The sequence below is a fragment of the Numida meleagris genome, chromosome 2, assembly GCF_002078875.1.
Source record: "Numida meleagris isolate 19003 breed g44 Domestic line chromosome 2, NumMel1.0, whole genome shotgun sequence".
In the NCBI taxonomy this organism is placed as follows: domain Eukaryota; kingdom Metazoa; phylum Chordata; class Aves; order Galliformes; family Numididae; genus Numida; species Numida meleagris.
Window position 1 is genome coordinate 38,728,458 of NC_034410.1, and position 19,849 is coordinate 38,748,306.

At 36.3% G+C, this 19,849-nt stretch overlaps 1 long non-coding RNA gene across 1 annotated transcript in view; it reads right to left on the reverse strand.

The window, feature by feature from the left end:
* LOC110393407 overlaps positions 313 to 19,849 on the reverse strand; it is a 48,266-nt gene continuing 28,729 nt past the window's right edge. Inside the window, exon 3 of the long non-coding RNA XR_002434996.1 lies at positions 313 to 417. This is a non-coding gene — a long non-coding RNA (uncharacterized LOC110393407). The remainder of the gene's footprint in view (positions 418 to 19,849) is intronic.

The following is a 19,849-nucleotide window of genomic DNA, read 5'->3' on the forward strand; positions in this document are numbered from 1 at the left end:
CTTTAGATTCACAGTCAGATTTTCTTGTAGAGGTGAATTGCATATATGATTCAAATGGGCTCCAGGCAGATGCTCAGAATTTTCCTGAAAACATATAAAGGCTTCAGGGAAACATCTTCCCTTGGTGATCATAAAAGCACCACTTGCATGTTTTCATATGGAATATCCTTAGAACTTTGTTCACAAGCACAGCAAGAATTGAGAAGCAAAGATGAGTGTTTCTGGTGCCCTAAGGACTTCTGAGATAATAACCACAAGGAAAAGGTTCTAATGCACATAGCAATGTGTTACAAATGATTGAAGATATCTTACCTTTCTTAAATTCTTGGCTGTGCTCTGATCTGGGTTTCTTCTGGTCCATTATAAGGTCTAGAATTAAATTTGGGCTTGATTGAAGTTTCAGTAATTCAGAATAATCTGTAATTACAAGTTATAAATATTTTCTGCTAAAAGCATTTATTTAAAAACAAACAAAATACTGCATATTTATTTTTAAAGTGACAATAGTAGCTGTAGTGGACAGGAGCACTGCTTAATATGAAACAACTTGAGCTTTAATGGCTACTTTATGGGAGATGTACTCTATTTGATGAAATTATACAAAAAAAGTTAATCTTATCATCACATCATAACCACTACTAAATAAAAGCTGGAACATTTATCTAAATTTTGTTTGAGGTAACAGTGATGCTAGGCTAAAGGTGGCGTGTCCTCTTTAAACAAGTATGTGAAATATTGGTCAATGGAAATATATTCAACAATCTTTTTCCATCTAGATCCACGATCAGTGTAATTGGAAATGAAATGTATTCAGTTGTATTGATGAAGTTCAGTTTTTATTTTTCAATCAAACTGTGCAAGTTATCTCCTATTCAAGTTAGTTATATATTTTTTATGTTATTCCACTGGTTTGTTTGTTCTAGGGTGGTCTGAATTTAAGACTTTGTGATGTGATGTACTTTTGGTTTCTTTCTGTATCTTTTTTTTCCCCTCAGTGCTTCTGTTGTCCTTTTTGGAGGCAGAAAATCCATCATATCTTCATATATTTATGTTCTGGGTGCTTTACTTGTCAATAAATTGCAGTATATGAGGCCCGATTCAGGCCTTCACTGAGCTTTCCATCATGTTCCCCCCCTATGTAGCAAAGAAATTTCAATGTCCATAAATACATTCTAGTATCAGCATCAACCACACTATACTCAGGAGAATCATTCTCATAAAATATTACTATTTTTAAAATGGTCTTTATTTGTTTGAACTCTTATGCACGTCATTTAAACAAGTCTCTTCTGTGACTCCTAACTGTATTGTGACAGAAGTTCTGTCTTCTGATTTTCTCTCTCAACCTTCTTTTCTTTTCTGCAGGTGTGTTACATATTTCAGTCCTTAATAATATTTCCCCTTGTCTACCCATCTGCTTATTTTAGCTGCTTCTTCCTCTCTGCTGGATTCTGTACAGACTTCCCATCCCCCTGTCCACTCCTTTAAACTCTCCCCCATAGCTCTGTCTATCCTCTCAGTCGGTGCATTTGTGACCCTTCTGTTCAGATGGAACCCATCCCACCTATATAGGCTCCATCTGTTCAAAAATGTCCCACAAACCTAAAAGGGGATGGAGGAAGTTCTCCTCTACAGAATTGACGTCACTAGGTGGAATTCTCCTGGGGTTCTGGCCCCGGAGAATCAGTAGCATTTACAAATAATAAAAAGGCTTCTTGATGAAAGGAATTCCTGTGAATAATGCTGCTGCAATACCTACCTATTTTCTTGTATACCTCTCAGGACCTGATCCAAAGCTTAACTCACTGGGGATTTTCCACTGATCTCAGTGGACTTTGGATCAAACCTTCTTTTCACAAATATGTGACTCAAAGGACAGGTTTAAAAACTAGCAACTTCTGCCAAGATGAGGGCATTTAATAACTTCCAAGCAATTTTCTCTACTTAAAAATACGGCAACTAAGAAAGTAAAATATACTTATTTGGGAAACCTTTATTAACAATATCTCTACGTATACTTGGACTTGCTGAAATTAAACCTTGCAGATATGATGCAACCTTTTGTCAGTGGAGTGATTTTTTTGGTCATACTCCAAATGTTGCTCAATGTCTGCAGTATGTAAAGTATTAAAATCTCATTGTGATCTGCTTCAAGGGACAAGAAAGGCTGGAAGCAGATAAAAGCAAAACACTCCCTGCTTTCAGCATTGGTAAAATTTCTAGTCTCAGGATTTTTTTTTTCATTATAGCCTAAGGAGAAAAGTTGTATTAGTCTACTGCATGAAGCAAATCTTTTGCAGCTCAAAATAAATAAGGACTGAAAATGAAATCTACATTTATATATCTCACTGTGCTAATGTAAAAAGGTAGAGGAAAGGCTGAATTTAATTCTTGTCAGTTATTACACTACTCAGTTGCTGAGATGTGCTTTGAAATTGCTAAAAGACAAGAACCAGAACTGCTCTATACTTTATTTTTGAATAAGGTTTCTTGCAATGATGGTCTCTCCCAGCTTTTTGCAAGGTACAGTAGCTGCAGCTTTGTTTATCTGGCCCCTACACAATATTGTCAGGATGCATTTCCATTTTCCAAGTGACTGCTGCCACTGTGCCACAATCTGTGCTCATTTCTCGAGCAGCTAAACCCTTTGACACTGTGGTTTTTAATTAAAATTACATTAAACTTAATCAGCCAGAAAGAGGCTGCTGTAGAAGGCAGGTTTGATTGCAACCTGCAAAGGGCGCTGGGGCTGCCAACTCGCTAAAGATGTGCCGGCAGATGCCAAGCTGCTTGTGTGAGCCCCATGGTCACAAAAATGCTATGAGAGGTCAGTTCTGTCTTCACTTTTCTCTAGCACTGTCACCAAACTATAATGCGCGATAACTCTCGATAAAGCTCAAGGAAGAGAAATACATTGCTAATAGAGCCAATGTACTTTTATTAATTTCTCATATAACAGAGAGTCACAGAAAAGGTGTATTTGACAAATGCAGTTATTTGGTGAATCATGCAAATGATAGCACTATAGGTCTACCTGCATGTTTAGGAATTAAAACATGTGCAAGAGGTAATGAGATTAGGCCTTGTGATTAAATTGTCCCTCACATCCTCATGATTTTCCCTTGAGTTTATTTTTTGTTCTTGTTTGGCTTTGAATTGAGTGCTCAGTGAATGAGTACGCCTAAGAGTGTTGGATTGCCAGTACCTTGTACAGCTAAGACTGATTTCACTGCATTAATGAATAGTTTGTGCCTTAAAACTGGAAATAAAGGTTAAAGTAGAGCCTTGAAATAGCATTCATAAACTTTTAAAACATTATTTGATAACAGCCCGAAATAGCTGTAGTGTTTCTTGAGCTTAGTAAGATATCAGTATCTTCCAAACACAAGTGGTCATCACTGAATGGAAATTATGTATGACAATATCATTATTTACATTATTGTAATAGTTAAGCAAATTAAGCCATCTTTCTCTGTGACTTTCCCTCTCTATGTCCATCATTTTGATCTGATCAAATTCACAGATGAACTGGAGAGGTACCAGCATACTCAATCTGCCTCAAATATGATAGAACTAGATGTCTAATGCAGCAGACTTTTTCAGAAACTTGCTACCCATCTTCTTGAGTTCTGAATTTTAGATTAATACCAGAGAGGCCTGGCAGTTACAACAATCGTCTTTCATGCTGTGCGGTCGTAAGAGATCTTAATGCTTTGAAAGTCCTTTTGCATTCTATATGGTAAGATGAAAAAACAAACACATGAGCCTTTTGGCTTCTCTCATGTGTTATGAAGTCCCAGGCTTCTGAAAGCTTCTGGGCAACATTTTAGTGTTTCCCTCCATTTTGTATTTCCTCATGTGGGCTATTTCATCCTTCTACCTATGAATAGTAGGTGATTCTTGAATCACTTTCTTTTTTTTTTTTTTTTTTTTCTGTGGGAATCTGAATTCACTTTATGTGTTCAGGGGAACAGATAAACTGTGATTTGATGATGATAAGAGCTGAACAGAATATAATGCCCTGTGTACAGTTTTCAGTTGTGTATGCCTGGAAATTTGTTTATCGAAACCTGGAAAATCAGGAATAAATTTGGCAAAGTAATAAGACAAATGGAGAACTGACAGATAGAAGAGGTAATGAAAGTTAAAAAGTTTGGTAGATTTATGATTTGCAAGGGGAGACATCTGAAAGAGAAAAGAGAACATTATGAAAGTTTCACAGCGAGTAAAGTAGTAGGATAGAAAAGTTAACTTCTGACTACAAAATCAGAAATAATAAATGCAGCAGAAAATGGCAGTTACTGTGTTAAGATCTTTTATAAACGCTATCAGAAAATAAACATATTAACACCTATAAATCAGGAATAACACTAATTAAGTCAGCAGAATCAGGCTGTTCTAAGAGAAACAGGAATGTTTTTTCTTCAACAATTCACTCAGTGGAAAAAGAAAACTAAAGTACAAAGCACCTCATGTTTGCTAATTATATTTGGTTCAGGAAACATTAAAATATATCAGAAAAAAATAAACTTGTGTCATAAACAAAGGCTCAAAAAAGAAGTGATGAAAATAAGAAACAGTTTTTAAAATCTGGACTTCTTTTTCTGAATACTGAGATTCCAGAAAAAGCAAGGAATTAAGCAATGACTATTGTATCATATTACATGTAAAGTGACCATTAACTTTTTTCTTCCTCCTTAATCATACAATTTTCACTGTATTTTCAAATCTCTACTTTATCCTTACATATAGAGTTCTATATATTTTGAGTGTTTGTTTTGTGCCCTGTAAGTATCTCTATTATTCCTGCAGCTCCCTGTTTTCTAATCATTTCCTGTGACTGAACTTCAGCCCAGAAATGAAGTACGTAAAGCACAACACAACAAACTTCCATCTTAAATGTTTGGTCTAAATTGATGTTAATGGTAAACAGAAACCAAGCATTTCTAAGCCTTACTATATAGTATTTTCTCACTTTATCAACTAAGTCTTGCAATGCATCAGATGTGTCCAGTGTAGAGCAAAATGCATGGCAGTAAACGCTGTTATTCCATATGTGAGCTTGGCCAGTTCCTTTAAAAGGATTACACAGTTTGATCTCCACTGTTAGTGGGGATCAGACCCAGCAGTCAAATGCTTCTTTCTAGTGCAATGTTCTTAACAAGAAAGGATAAAAAAAAAAGCTGAGGAAATAATCTTTCACATTTTACATCATCTTAGTAGTTTCACATAAAGTAGAAATAATATCTCCTGGATTGTCTTTGTACTGTGTTTTATCAGTAGTTAAAGCTTATTTTACGTTAGGTCTTTCTAAATCAACTTTCCTGTATGAATCCTGCGGGTTATAATCTCAGTTGAATTCACACTGCAGTCTTTGACTTGTAGACCACTGATGGTCTTTCACACCTCTCAGATGCCTTGTTTCAGGCAAAGTGAACTATACAGTTTGAGACTTTTTCTGTAAGATTTGGTTGAAGTGGGTCAACAGGTTCAGGGGAGGGAGACAAACACACATGCATATTCCCTGGGAAACAGTGACAGTCTTGTTTTCTCAGAAAATAAGGCTAAAAGAAAGATGTAAAAACCAGATCTGAATGTTCAGTGTACAGTTGTGAGTTGTGTTAAAAATTTTCAAAGCAGTGATGGACAAAGAGCTCTATAGTGAGAGCAAGGTACAGTACATGCACAAAGATTTCACTGGCATCTGCATGTACACACACATCACGCAGGAATAACCCGCAGGAATAACGAGAAAGTTCAGAATGATGTGCACTACATGATGGGATAAAGATGGCATACACAGGAAACTGGAATTTGATATGAGGAATTTCTACCTTTTGTATAATTGGGAAATCTCAAAGGTGTGATTGAATGAAGGCAAGAGTGATGGTTACAAAAATGATGGCTTCTTAAACTAATGTGTAGGGAACGCTGCCAGGAATGGTTCATGTCTATATCTAGTTAACCAAAGACCAGGCAATAGGAGCAAATTAGAGTTGAGCCCCTAGGGATCAAGTAACCATAATCTGATTAAATTTATTATAATGCAGAAACCAAAACTGATTAAAACAAATATAAAAAGTATGACTTCCGACTGACCTGCTCTGATGTCTCATGGAAGAAAGGAACCTTAGTAGTGCATGTCCACTGGGGAAGGCAAAACACAGCTTTCAGGAAGCTCTGGAGTTCAGAGTATACAAGACAAACCAAGACAAATCAAATTGGTTCTGCTTAAATCTTGACATTTCAAAATGGGAATGTTTTTATTCCTCCTAGAAAATACCCATTCTAACAGTTGTTTCAGTTACATTTAAAGCAGAGATATTTTTAATATGAAAAATAGAATTTAAAGAAAAAGTCAATATCCTTATTGAATATTAGTAATCTAAAGACATGAGATGTACCCTTTTTAGAGGTTAAAAGCAACATGGATACTAATACAATGCTATCATTCATTTGCATCATCAGCATGTTTCCAAGTCAACCACGTCTAGCACCTGCATGGCAGGAAACTACATATCTCATCAATCTACACTTGTAAGGTGCAATATGGTAAGCAAAGCAGACAGTGAGACACTAGCAAAATATTGCCTTGTAGGTGGGATGTCTGGTTTTCATTTGGTACATATACTGAATTTTGTGTTTTGTAGGGGATGGGCATGTATCTACACAATAAGTAGTGGTGGCAACTAAGCTGCAGCTGGTGAGCTCTCAAGTGTAGATACCCACCTGGAATGCTCCTCTCCTGTTTCCAGGCAGGCAAAAACTTTTTTGTGAGTGTCAATACTGAGCTACAAGAAACCAAAATGAACACAGGCAGGAAACTGGACAATATAGACCCTCCAGGGTTTGGCCAAGCACTCAAATCCCAATTTGTCAACTGTACACTGAGAAGACTTCAGGTTCATGCTGCGTTTTAGTTTGGGTCCAAGTACATACAGGCCTGCAGTGTATTCAACAGGTATGTAACCAAGGGACCTCTTCTAGAATATCCCCTGCTAGATTGCCATTTAGTATTTGCAGATCAGGCTGCAATCATACAGTGTGTATACTGGAGACAGTGGTGGGTGCACAGAATTATGTTACTGCAGTCTGAGTTAATATAGTGTAGTGTGTTCAAAAAATGAGTGATTGCTGCTTTGAAAGAAGGATTTTTTATGAGAAGCTTAAATATAGTATACATGATACGACTGCTGATGTGCACTGCCATGTAATGCAGTCAGCTACTCACTGCTCAAATCTCTCTTTCTCTTCCCTACATTTTTGATGTTCCTTTTTAAGAGACAATGCTATATTCATTACCGTACCAGCTCTGCAAGCTCAAAGACACCATGCAAAGCCTATGATGTCTCATGACTGCAAATCTCAGGGGAATCCTTGCCTTCTAACTCAGCTTTTTGTATTTACCCAAAGAACCAGCATGTGGCTATCTGAAATAGTTCAGATGGGGAGTGTTGGTTTTGGTAAGCCTGCATAACACATCTCACATCTGAGACTCAACAACATATCTTATAAGTTGCTGTTTTCTATGTTTATAAGGCTTGATGTTATCCTATGAAAAAAACTCACACTGCAATTATAAAAATGAGATATTTTATTTTCTCTCTAAAAATCTCTTGCCTGTTCCAAACAAAATGATCTTAAATTTTATAGTCACTCTTAACACTATGTTAGTTATTTATTATGCTACAGGCTTATATAATTTCCCTAAAGGTAATTTCTGGACAGTTTAGGATGAGTAAGAAACAATCCGTTTGTAAACTTTCATTAACGTAAAAACTTGAGGTGCCTCAAGGCAATTGAAATGTTTTCTGGTGGCCATATGCACTTTATTTGTAAGATGCCCTCCATGAACGTGAGAATTAGTCATGACACAGTACAGTATAAATACATACCTCTATGTCAGTGAAGACAAAGTGAAGTAGTTAAATGACTACTTTGTCAAATGACTACAGGTTCCACATGGCTGAGTTTGCCATCTCTGAATCTTCTGACTGGTATCATATTAGATGAGTAATCCCAGTAATTTCAGTGAAATTTGACAAGAGGTAAAGTCCTACGTAATCTAAGTACAAAGAAGATTCTAGTTTCTGCTAAGATGAGAGGGCAGTATTTACCTCCAAGAATGGACAATTTTGACTTCAAACATCTCTCAAGACAACAAAGGTGAAATCTTGAATGTCTTTTTCTTCTCACATAGATTGAGACAGAACTTTCCATTGTAGGTTATTTTTATTTGTTTGTTTGTTTGTTTGACCAGAGGAAAAACACCAATGAAGAATAAAACAGAAATACTCTACCTGTAAATTAACAGACTAAGATACCACAAAAAAAAAAAAAAGTACAAAAATTAAGCTTGTAGGAATGGAATTTTTTTTTTATGAAGTCCAACTTGTTATTCATAAATTTACCCCCACTTGACCTAACAGCTTTAATATTTTTCTACACATTTAGTAATATTCATGATACAAGTATGGTAAGGAACTACTATGGTAAGCTGGAGTTATCTCAGAAAATATATTCACTCTTTAGGAAACAATCTGGAGAGAAGAAATCTAATAAAACAACAACAAAAAAGTATCTACTTGATCCCAAAGAAAAATCCTTCAGATTTTTTTTTCTTCACCTTACTTAGTTATAATTTCTTTCTTGACTGCTCTTTTGATTTATTTCATTTCTTCATGTGTTTTTAAGCCAGTGCTGCTGTACACTTACAATTTAGTGTTTAACCTTTTAAATGCCCAGAGACATCTTAGCATCCAACAAAGGAACACTGATCTGGACCTATGACTGTACTCTATACGTCACCACTGATTAGGAAGCATGATGGTCTATCATACCAGACACATCCCTGGCAGCACTGGGTCATTGCACTCAAAGGGTTAACTGATGGCATTTAATATACTTATCTGGGGGTAAAGAGTTTCAAGGCTGAAAAATACTTCCTCTCGTATTACCATTTGGTCAATTAGCAACCTTTAGGCCAGAGCTATGTGTTCATATTCTCTTGTTATCCTGTCAGGACTCTTTACTCATTCACCAGTAATAGAGTCCTGTGACTAAAACCCTTTTTGGCCAGGGTAGCTGAAAGACCAGCTTCTGATTCCTCACAGAAACTCTCCTATCGGCAATAAAACAGCAGTTATATCACAACTGCTCAAATGGCAAATGTGAAGTGACTGCTCAAGTATAAGATGCTGCCTGCAAAAAAGAAGATGGGGGTAGCTCATTTGACAGAGCTGTTCACACTTTTTCTGCACAGCTGAGAGACATTAGCTTGATTTCCCAAGATTGGTGTGTTTTCCAGCACGGTGAGTTAGAAAACCTAGCAGCCTCTAAGAGAAGCTGAGTCTGATCATACATGTTTCAAAGCTCAGGCACAAAAAGGCGCTCAAAAAAAAAAAAACCTCATAAAAAGCTGAATATTTTTTGCAAGGTCAATAGTTCAATTAAAATAAAGAGAAACTGAAAAAAAGACTTTACCAAATTGTCTCTTGACCATCTTTCCACAATAGTACTCTGTCTAGCTCAGAATTCTACACCTCATTTTGTACTCATTTGGGCAAAATTCTTTTTTAATTTGTCAAAAAAAAACCCTCCAAGCTTTTTTATGTTAACACAGGTTGGAGATGACCTTTAACAACAATCTGGTTCAGCAGATTTGATAAAAGAGGGAAAGCAGAACAGTCTTTTTTTAGCGTTGATTGATAAAACACCTGTATTTTATACTGAAATAATCACCTGGCAGACTCATAATCAACACTGCTGGTTACTCAGGAGATTCCATTTACCTTATCCACAGTAATTATTACTTCTAAAATATCAAGTCTTTTTTGGATACATAAACATAGACTGAGGTTTTTTTTATCTCAGATAGCATTTGTTTTAACTTACAGAGGAAATACCTTTTAAAAGCCTTCTTTCTATCTGTTACTGGTAATTAGCATTCGGGGAGAAAAGGATGGATAAGTAAATATTTTTTTTTTTAGTATCAGAACTATTTCAAAATGAGTTTTGTATCACAGCACACATATTTAGTACATTATATGCAGTTACAAGAATATCAACCTCCTTCAATGAAAGTAGAAACAGCAGAGGTAATTTCTACAGAAAAGATGAAATCTGTTGATTTTTAATAGTTTGATTTTAGGATGTGAAAACTGTGGGCTGATTTTTATTCAGTATTTCTGGTAAATTTTAACTCCTGAAATGCGCACTGAAGGTCAACAATTTATTTATAGTTTGAATTTTTTTCCTAGCTCATATCTCTTGAAGGTACTCTTACACAGTGACAGTTCAATATGTAGTAAAAGGTAACGTCATTGAAGCTGAAAAGCTCTCTAGGTGTATTTTGAGTTGTTGGCTATGTCTGATTGGGGCTGCTCACTTTTTAGTTCTACTTAGTCAGTCCTCTGATTCAGGCTCTTCTATGAAATGCAAATGTCTGGGTTTGGAGGTGGAGTGATTGTTGGTTTTGTTCTTTCCTTTAGAGGTATCTTCACTAATGGCTGCTGTAGAAGTATGGATATGTCAGAGGCTTGAAGTACTTCTGAAATTAATGTGGGAGCCTAGTTAGGTTTTTTTCATGAGCTATAACAGCACCTTTGCTTTCCTCCTGAGATCAGCTCTGCTTATTGACTATAAAGGTAATTTGAAATTCTTTGGATAAGTAAAGGCTCTGATAATTGCATATATATCATACTCTGAATTCAAAGTTATGCATTTCAGTGAGCTTCACATTTTTGCAACTTTTTATTTTCTTGTGAACAGTGACAAAAAAAAGATAGAATCCTTTATACATATATGCATGATCCATCAAACTACCTAACATCTGCAGGGAGATGCTTGTAGTTTTCAATTTAAATTCACAGGGACTGTCTCAGCACAAGAATCCTTACCATATAGATCTCCAAAGAATGTACAAAAAGAAGTGTATCTGAGAACAGAATATTCTGGATGTCAATCTAAAACTAAAGAAAAGTCTTTCTATGTTGTAATTGCCATACATAGTTTGGTATAATGGCAACTCAGTTCTGTGATAACACTGTGTAAAAGCTCTTCCAGAATATGATTTGGTTGCGTTTAGGCATATGCTTAATGTTAAGCAAATTAATATTGCCACTTGATACCAGCAGAAATATACAAGTGCTTAAGACTAGAGACTAAGGTCTGGGCCATAAGACACTGTTGGAAATTAGCTTAAAGCATCACGCTGACAAAGGGAGTGACAGGTGTAGAGATAATTACGTACCAACAGGCAATAAGAATATGTAAAACCTTCCCTTTCTTACTGATGATATTCTGTGCTGTTCAGTATTCAAAAATGCACTTGTGGCTATGTGGTTCTCTAGCAGGACTTCAGTGTCCCTTTAAAACAAAGCCAGCTGTAACATACAACTGCACTTAACATTGACTCAGTAACTACCGACCATTTTGAATAATTTTGATCTCACACATTCCTGACAGTTCCAAGGGAAATATTTGCCATTAGTAAATATGACACTCAACATGATTAACTAAAACCCGTGAGTAAAGCAGACTTCCAAGAAATTTTGAAATTTTAGCTGAAATAAATAATAATGGAGCATGGATTTCACCATTAGAGCTTCAGAATCATATGGATATTGTTAGAGAAACAAATGAATACCATATTGTTACACGCTCTGGGTAGCTTTGATATCAGTGTATTCCAATTACTAAAGGAAAATATTTTAGAAATAATATGTCATCATGATTTTATAGATTACAGCAGAGCTTGTTATCTCATTTACCTCACAAGAGTGAAGGAATGGAGAAAGTAGAAGGGAAGCAGAAGGAATGGGCAGTGGCTCGCACATAAGTACTACCTCCTAGCTGCAGATTCAGAATGGAGCTGCTTCCAGATTTCTGTTGCTTTAACAGTCATTAGTACCATGTCATTTAATATTCTAAAAAGTTTATATTAATTTAAAGCTGTATTTGTTTTAAAATCTTTGGCTCACTTATCTTTTTAATTATAATGATGCTTTTATATTTTTACTGTGATCATAAAGGACAAAATAGAAATTATACAAGAATAAGATACCAAGTTAATGCATGACTGATACAGATCGCATCCAGATGAACAGTCAGATTTAACCATCAGCATACTAAATAAAATTAAGGAGATGATACTAGTATAATCTCCCCCTTTGCTATAAATTAAGAGACAGAGTTCTCAACAGAACAGTTTCATCTGTTTGAGATGGCAGTGGAGGGGAAAAAAAATAGACACCACATTTTTCAGAAAAGCATTTTGCATTTTTCTGCCAACAGAGTTGCATGTGATCCCAAATCCTCAATATAATTGCACGATTCATAGCCTCCATCAAAATGCTAAGGTGCATTCATTCTAATGTACACTTTACTGTTTTACTCACATTTGTTTCAATTTATGTTAAATATAGTCAGTAATAATTAATCCCTTATTATTTGATTTGGACTTAGAAAAACTGACACTTTAGATCAATTAAAATACAATGCCCATCGTGTTCTATGCTTCTTTACAAGTAAGACGTATTTTTAAGGCAGACTCACCACAGAAGGCCAACAAAAGATTTCCACACAAACCTTCCAGACTTTGTAAGAAGAAAACAGGAGCTGATTCGATGTAAAAATTGTAGTTCTACTGGAATGTTTTAAAGTACGCATATGCAAGATGTGCAACAAAAAGCTATGAAGAGTCAGTACGAGACCTATACTTAAATGCACTTCCAGCTCTTGTTTAAAAGTGTTTGTCCTAGTGAGAAATTCTGTGGTGAATGTCAAAATGAAATGAAGAATAACAACAGTGATCACAGCTGGGAGTAAGTTTGAAAAAGAAATAACAATAAAAAAATCTACTCTCTAAATCGATACAACTGATAATGTAGGCCCATACTTTTTTCATATTGACTGAAAGCTTGGAGGATGCTGACCTAGGTCTGAACCCACTGCTATGCCATCTATATGTATCATGTGCTCTTAAAACTAATTGGTTGATGGACTTGCGCATGGAGGCGTGAAAAACTTTGTAATGCTCAGTCACAGCAGGATAAGACCAGGAGAAGACATTAACAGGGACTGAAGAGGAAGATAACATGGAAACATGAGAGAAGTAATGCATGTCCTTGTAGACATAAAGGACTAGGAAGACTAAGTAAGAGCCACTTTTCACTGTCAAGAAACAATCCTCACAGATATTTCCTAGTTTTGTCAAAATCAGGCTCCGTTTATTTTTTATGTGCAGTAGAGAGCACAGTAACAGTTTTATATGACAGGGATTAATGCATTATAAACACCTAGCATGCAGCCCCTTTCCCTTTAACATTTCACTCAAATTTCCATTTTTTTTATATTAACTAAAAATGGATGAGAAATTTTAGATCTTTTTTTAAAGAACCAACACTATATTTTACCACAATTTTCACTTTTAAGAGCAACAGTTGTACTCAATTCCATTTGCTGTTAGTTAATTTTAACATGTGCTCAAGTTTATTACAAAATATAAGCTTTTAAAAATATTTTTATATTACACAGTTGGCTGCTCTTACAATTACTTCTTCCATTACTACAATTCCTCTCACTCATTTGAGGTATTAAGAAAGAAGTAGAATTCTTCTGTAGTTAATACATTTTTTTTCAGGGAGAAACATTTTGAAAAATTTTATACCTTAAAAGAAACTGTTATTTGTACAATCAGACACTTCAGGACTTGTGTCACACAGTTGACAAGCTTTGTATGCAGTTCAGCAAGCTAACACTAACTTTTTCTATAAGAGCTCTTTGAACAATGCCTTCAATTGGCTAAATGACTTTTCAACCCTGATAAACCGTGACCTGATCTCCAAAATTGCATTTGCCACGTAGTTGTCAGCCTGCTACAGCAATATGAGAAAATATGTATCACATAACCAATACAAAACACTGATGTGTGTCTTCTCAGTGACATCAGGTGCATCAAATCTATCCATCGCCCCTTGTTCTTTTTTGCCAACAAATACCAAAAGTTAGGGAATTTGGATGCTAATACAAAGAATATTAATTAGGCTGAAAGACAGCCTAATGCACACTGATAACAATGATGTTTGACAACTATTTTCTGCTTGTCTCAGTGGAGCTTTCAATAACCAACAACATTCTGTCTCCAAGTAAGACGGAGATTTTGGAGTGCTTGCTCATTGCTTGTTGAGACCATCATGCATGCCCATTCAAGTTAGAGTATATACTTTTGAGCTTCCTCCTCTAGTACAACCTTTTCAAAAGAAAGGTTCTATTTTTTAACTTTCCTAAACACACCACTGCCTCTCCGGAATCCAAGAAGAATCACAGAAGGCATTAGTCATCTGCACGCTGCTTAACATCCATCCTGATGGAAGGTGAATGGACACAATGGTAAAAACTATGAAGAAGAGAACAGAGTACATCATGAATATAATAAATATATAGTATCAATAGTACATATGAATATAATTGTCTGCATTAGCACTGTAGAAGGCAAGGATGGAGAAACCTCTGTAAAGGTTGCTTGAGTGTAAAATACAATCAGTCATTGAAATTAAAAGCATTCACAGTCCTGTAAACCATGTGGTCGCAGTACTGGATCACTATATATATGACAGTACAATATATACTACTTTAGGAAGACAGATGTGAAGTACTTTGGAAACTGTAAAAATAATTAAAATCTGCAGTAAACACATTTTTAACATCTACATTTAAAAATGCATAAGAACTCAGAGCTAGAAGACTGTGAAAAATCTAAAAAAAGAAGTCAGTAAGGATGAAATCTAGTGGTATTTTCAAATAATTTCAAAGCCTCTTCTAAGAATAGAGAATATGGAAGTTCTGTCAGTCCTGAATATGAGTAAGTTAGAGCACTCTAAGCAGGGGTATCAGTGAAAACGAAATACTGTAAGGCATGCAGATGGATATTGATGTTCCAGCTGAAAACCATACTTTGCATGTATTGCAGGAAGAGCTATTCCCACCTTAAATTATCCTTGCTAAGGTAAGGGCTGTTTCTCTTACATTTTGACAAATTATAATATTAAGTCCATTAAGCATCGTGTATCTAATATAATTTTGAGATGGGCTGTAGGACTGCAAAAATCTTTTACAATGTAAAACAGAACAGGTGAGGACGAAAGCCAGAACTCTTGCACAATGCAGCAGTGAGTCCCGAGATTTTGAGGAATTCCTGTCCAAATCTCACAACAGGCAATTTAAATCAAATCAGTATAAAAGAGGAGGCAAAACATTACATATTTTAAATAGTAGAGGTGCTAGAAGGCAATATTTTTCAGTTGGCAAAGTGACTTTTTTAATACTCACAAAGCTCACGCTTAGAAGGGAGGGAGATAGGCATCCAAGTGGGTAGAGTAGAAGGCATATTAAAGTCTTCCCACTGACTCAACCATTTCAAGTTTGCAAGGCAATTTTTTTTTAACACCACAGTTCTGCTGGCAGCCATTTCAACAGCTTGTCTTTGGCTGTAAGAAAGACAGCTTCACTTTCCATGGGATCAAAAGATATAAAAAGAACAACCAACAAACTGTAAAAATACAGCTAATAAATGGTATTATTAATCAAAACAGCAAGTAATTGCCAGAAAGTTGGAGTTCTCTCCTCAGTGTCAAAGAAGGAATTCCCTCTGAATTTTGTGCACTACTAGAGAAAACCAATCTTTCAAACAAGGGGGAAAAAAAGAATATATTTGTATGCAGCATATAAATCTCACATAAGCCTTTTCCTTATTTTGTCAAATGAAAAGGATGCTGCTGTGATTTTTGGCTTTTGAAATGCCCTTCAGTAGCTCTATCAGTATTAGCTGCAGAATCGTTCAAGAAGATATTTTATTTGTAGTTTCCTATGATGCCACAAGATGAGAATTCCACTTCTTTTCATCCAACCACCAAATTATTATTATTTTAATAGAAATGTGGTACTGCTACCTAAGACCAGGGTGCAGTGATGTAATTTGATATGCTGACACATTTTTGTTTTCTATCTCAGTAATGTCTCGTTTCACTAACTCATTGCCATAGGCTACAAACAACTCTCACTCTCTGAAACGTCATACATAATTAATGCACAGTAAATTTTAGAAGAGGAAGTTCTTCAGACCCATTGAACAGAGCATTTCTTTCATTTTCTGTCCTATAGTGTTGTGTAATGTTGGTGTGAATCATTCTGTTTTCAAAGTAGTCATATTTCGGTGGTCACTGAAAATCTCCTACTCCAAGATGATTATATTCTTAGAACTTCAGTCCTTTGGCAGTATAAACATGAGCACAAAACTTCAGCTACACACATTGGTCTAATTTACACTATGATTCACTGGCTGCAAGTGCAACTTACAGCCTATATAACTGTATATATACTTTTGGCTCTGTGGTGTTTGTGAACTTGTAGACTAAACAATTAAAAAAATCTATTTTATATTTTAGTAATTTTTTTTTTTTGTAAACACATCTGTAGACAAATATAGTATAATATACTGGAAAGAGACTTTATAATTATTTAGTGCCATATGTAGCAAATATGTCTCCTGGAGTCTTCAGGCAAATATCATTCAGAAAATATTTTCTATTGCCCTTGTTTCTGTTTTACTTACTACAAATGCTATGTATCTGTCCATATCATACCTTAGATCCAACAGCATATTGTATATGGGTGGTGTTTGTTTGCACAAATTATGTTTACTCACATGATTATTTGCAGAGCTGGCAGGATAGTTGCCTAAAAGAAGTAAAGCAGCCCTAACTGAGTATCTCATCCCATCCAACTTTTATCAGAAGCAAAGACTTAACCACAATGATGATGAAAGCCTTGTGGTACTGCTAGAAAGAGAGCTGTACAGTCTTCCTCTTTGTTTGGCTTTGCCACCCCAAATTTTAGCTTTTTTCCTTCATTTTTTTTCCTGTTTCTACTTTAGCTCTCAATCTGAATGCTGACGAAGCAGCATTTATTGTAATTGTTTCGCATGAACTGAAATGTGAAACTTAGGTCTAAAAACTCTGTTTAGGTTATAAAACCTGCAGGTGTCTTACCAGATACATGCTGATGATCTTATATGTGCTATACAATTTAGATTCTTTTTCTAAATAAAACTGTAATGAAGCAGACTGATCTTTGAATGCAGTTTTATGAATGTAATTCATAATATACCTTGATCATCTTTATCACTTACACAGTGAATCTGTTCCAGTGTACCACTGTAAATCTGTTGCACCAAATCTGGCTAGTGATCTCACATCTTTTTGATGTATTTTACGGATATGTCTATGAGCTCACGGTTATCACATTCAAACTCACAATGCCAAAGGGCTAAAGCCAATTGTGTCCATATTGTCATCCCACATTCACTCACAACTGATGCCTGTTGCATTCAATGCACCTTAAAAAGTTTGCTGAGGCCAGAAGTTATCTCAGCTGCTTTTTCACTCAGCAATGAGTGGCCTCTCCAAGACTGAACATAGAGAGATTCTTATGCTGTGTTGTGGTCTCCCAGCACATTCCATGAGAATCTCAGCTTCAGACTGATTGGCACTTCAACTCTAGCTTGACTCATTTGGGACAGAACTCCCTACACAATTGTACTGCATGACAGGGCTGATGAAGTCTGTATGATGTGAGGCTTCAGGGCCATTTGGTTCCTCTGGCTTGAAGTCAGCACCCCTGGAATTACAGAACCCAGCATTTCTTTGGTCTTTACTCTGATCTTGCTAGGTCTAGGTACAGTCCCAGTAAGGAGGTTGCTTCCACATTTGTTCAAACCTAGACAGACTGCATTAGCAATCGTTTTTTAAAGCACCTGCACAAACTTGCTTTAGGAGGAAGATCAGTATGTGTTAGTGAGATCGCATCACTCTCACACATGCCTAGGTATGTGATGACATATATATCTCTGGATCCTGCAAAAGATAAGGACAGTGACATAAGTAATCAGGATTTAGCAAAGATTTGTTCAGGTGCCTAACCACAGGTCTGTAGTGTCACTTTGCATGGCCTTTGCCATGTAAAAAAGCCTGCAGTGGGTGTCTTGAAAATGTTGTGAGAGAGAAGTTCTGGATGTCATTGGTAGAACAGTTGCTATTAAATAAGCATGAGCTTGGTAGGTGGCAGAAACCTGATTTCCTCCCTAGACACCTACTTCTTTAACAAGTACTGGGTAATGACAATGAGAAATGGGAGGAAGCAATACACAGCGTTGCATGGTATAGAAGGCTAACTTAAGTTTTCTGCTGTCCTTTTGAAAACTGAGCTAACTGAGAAGGAGCCAAATAACACCTGTACTATGCTTGCTTATTAAATTCCACAACAGGGCCAAAAATGTGTGCCAACATGGGGAGTCCAGTCACTAGTCATTGACCAAAAGGCTTAGCACCACTTACACTTCTTTGTGCATGAAAGATTTACTATACTACTTGCTTGCAGAAGCTCTTCATCTGTCAAAACAAAAATATTCTGTTTTAATAGAAGCTAGGAAGGTAGAAGACCTTTCAGGAAAGTTTGGGAAAGGGATTCCCTGTCCTCCAAATCTGCGGTCACATGCAAGTGCCATTGTGGGATCTGGACGCTGTATTGCCTGCTTGCCTCATCCCTCTCTACCTGAGGTTCACATTCTGAAAATGCCAAATCATTTCCACAGCTCAGTAAAGATCACTACCTGACTGGATTCAGAGCAGATGTACTTTATGAATCATCTGCCTACCAAGTGGGGTGGCCACTGTATTGAGGCAGAAGAGGGACATCTTCTGAGATGGGCCTGAGAGGGCTAATGACAGAGCAGCATCTTCAAGTTTTAAGTGAACAACAAGAGACTGGACAACTATCACATATGCTCTGCATTTCCACTCTAAACTTTCTTGTCTGGGAGCCAATTGTTTTGCATCAAATCAAAGGCTGAACATGAGCTGCCAGTGGGTACTTCTGGGGTTTGGAATCAAAGGTGTGAGCTTGCAATCTGAATCATCGTGACAGCACAGAGTGCAGTATTAAGTCAGGTTCTTACACTCAAAGAACTTCTGTTTATTTCCATGATAAGGTTCCCTTAGCCCATGGTGGGATATTTTACCCTGTTTTTGTGAAACTAATGCATCAGTTTGGTTCAGTGGAAGTGGCTGCAATTCTTAATGAGCTCCCAAGGTGTTCATCAGAGATTTTTGATGTAATTTTACTCTTCCTGTGATTCATCCTTGAAAATAGTTGTTTACAAATATACATACTTTCAAAAAGTGATGACATGAATAAGGTGTGATTGTGAAGTGAGGGGTTTGATAAGAGAGAGCTTATAAAAGTCTGGTAAAGAGACAGTATCAAATTTTTCTTTAAGTTGAATATCTGATTGCAACTATATACACTTCTTTTGAAAATTTGCAGGTCATATATTTATATCAACTGAAAATGGAGTTGCAAATATACAAAAAACTTAATGATTTTTTCAGCATTATTGAAATCTATTCTCAAATTCCTTTATCAAACTGCAAAGCATGACTGCATATTTTTCACTGTTCACAGGACTGTGTTTAGCCAATATATCAAAACGCATACAATTATTTGCCATCACCTGAGTTAGCACTGCACTTCACCCTCCTCATGTCCTGGTTTCAGCCCAGACAGTGCAGATTGTACACTCCTGTGTGGTAGTTTTGAGTGATGGGCACGCACTCAGGGCCTGGCCAGTCTGAGTGACAAAGCAGAGCTGCAGTGCGTGCAGCCTGCAGGCCGTGGGTTGGACGTGCTTGTCTTAACCATTTCTTTACAGTCAAGAACCAAACCAAGCTTCCACCACGGCCACTTCAGTCACTCAATCATTCAACAATGTATTATCATTTTTGTTGCAAACACA